Consider the following 2,409-nt stretch of genomic DNA (forward strand, 5'->3'; position numbering starts at 1 on the left):
TAAACTGATGGTGGAAGACATGGCCTCTTGCAGGTGGTACCATTCCCTAGGCAGGGTATCCTGAACCATGTAAGAGTAGACAAACTGAGCTGCACACAAGTGGACACACACATTCATCCTCCTCTCTGTTTTGACTATAAATGTGATGTGACATCTTAGGTTCCCATCTTCACTTCCCTGGAGTGAAGGACTGTAACCTGGAATTGTGAGCCAAACTAAACACTTTCTCCCCTAAACTGCTTCTTGACAGGGCATTTTCTAAACATCAACAGGAATGAAAGTTGGGTAGCCTTCCAGAGTCTGGGGATGCGGCAAAGATGATTATCATTTCCCTTTCTTTCTAGCTATTTCAACAGAATGTTTCACACATGATTAATATAATTGTATTGCTTTGCCACATGCATTCTATCCTGTTCTTCTAACTTCCTAAATGCTTTTAAATTTGTACATGCTAAGCTCTCTGTTTGTGCCCCATCTGTTATTGAGTTGGTCTTTTGAGATCCTGATCTTGTGCAGACACTTCTGCTGGAATCAGCACAGAGCAGAACTCCAGGCAAGAACTACTTCCATGATTTGCCCCCTAGTTGGCATTTTTACCTTTACCTAGGGTCTGCCACCTTTGCATTTCTTTCTTTCATTCCAACCCACAATATATTAATATTTCAAGAATTTTTTTTTTAACTCACAGACTTGTTGAGGAGTAGATAGTTAAGTCTGCTAGCAATAATAGAAGTTCTTCCTACATTAACTTACCCCCCCGACCTCTGCCAAATTGTGTTATATATAAATATCTTTTAAATTTTCTTAGGTTTTTATTTTTTGGAAATGAGGAGGCAAACTTAAGTGGATTAAATAAGACATGACTAAAGACCATTTATTACAAGTAATGTTAAGGAAAGACTAAAGAACACAATACAATTGTTTACACAATAAGACCTATGTCTTTAAGATTTCTTAGAAAGCTGAGTATAGGGGCATACATCTGTAACCTAGCACTTGGATGGTGGAGACAGGATATCAGAAAGTAAAGGGTATTTATTCTCAGCAACATAGCAAGTTCAAGGATAGCCTGAGTTACATTCTTTGAGCTGTCCCATCTCAGAAATAAAAACAACAACCAGTATGTAAGTGCATAATGGATGATTTTGCAGTTATTATTTTCATAAGTTACTATTTAATTTTACTGAGAATTTATTTAATTCTCTGCCATGGTTGAGAATCACTCTGTGATCTCCGAGTCTCACATTTTTTGCTACCCTACCTACAGCAGTGGTTAACTGAGAGGAACTGAGACAGAGACATTTAACCAGTCCTGAAAACAAGTGTGGGTGGATGAGCATGCTGTAGCAGGAACAGTGCAGTCTGCTCTAGAGAGAGACCAGTGCTTTGTCCATTCTGGTGTCATCTTCCAGTTTCACCTGGCTGAAGAGAAACGGGGCTTACCATTCATGTCCCTTTATCCTGTATTATTGTATGGCTTCCCACTGCCTGTGTTGCTCCTGGTTCACGGGGCTTACCATTCATGTCCCTTTATCCTGTATTATTGTATGGCTTCCCACTGCCTGTTTTGCTCCTGGTTTGCTCCCATGGCTGCCACTGCTGCATATAGGCTATTTCAGAAATTAGTCATTATTCTAGGTCACAACCAACTTCAGCACTGAGGGACCACAGATTTGCCACATACAGCAGGAAAACAGAAGATAGCAATTTTTTCTTTTGCCCCTTTTCCGGATTGAATTTTATGAAAACTCATGGACAGATCTTAGAAAAAAAGTGGATGTAAAAAACCTAAGTGCCCTGACACACAGTGTCAGTGACACCCACATCTGTGGCCCATCATGTGCTGGTTCTGTTCAGAAATATTTTTTGACATTACTGGGACATTATCATCCCTAAAAACATAATTTTGCATCATTCTTGTGGAACATGTAATTTTTGACATTACTAGGCATTATCATCCCTAAAAAAAAAATAATCATTTTACAACATTCTCATAGAACGTGTAAGGTGTCATCTCTAGTCCATGGTGACCTCAACTTTCTGAAGCCCAAATTATCTCTGAAAGTTTGCAAATTGCTTTTTAAAGAAGTCATCCATCTTATCTATATGGTGTTGTGTTAAGATTCATTATTCAGTTTTATTTCAGACTCAACCGAGAGAATTTTCACAGCTTGACATAAATCTTCTGGCAGTAAAGAGTGATCACAGGGAGATATTTTGAATTTCATTGTTTCTCCCTTTGTAGTTAAATGTTTCAATCCTACTGTCTCACTTTGGGTTGCAACTTAGACATTTTGTAATGGGCTGGACGTTTTTAAGGTGAGGTCTACAAGAGGTCAGTAGGTCACAGGCCACCATCCTTGGAAGGGTTTATGTTTATCTCATGGAACTGGAGCCCAGTACCGGAGC

This window comes from Mastomys coucha, unplaced genomic scaffold (genome assembly GCF_008632895.1).
Source record: "Mastomys coucha isolate ucsf_1 unplaced genomic scaffold, UCSF_Mcou_1 pScaffold23, whole genome shotgun sequence".
NCBI classification, from domain to species: Eukaryota; Metazoa; Chordata; class Mammalia; order Rodentia; family Muridae; genus Mastomys; species Mastomys coucha.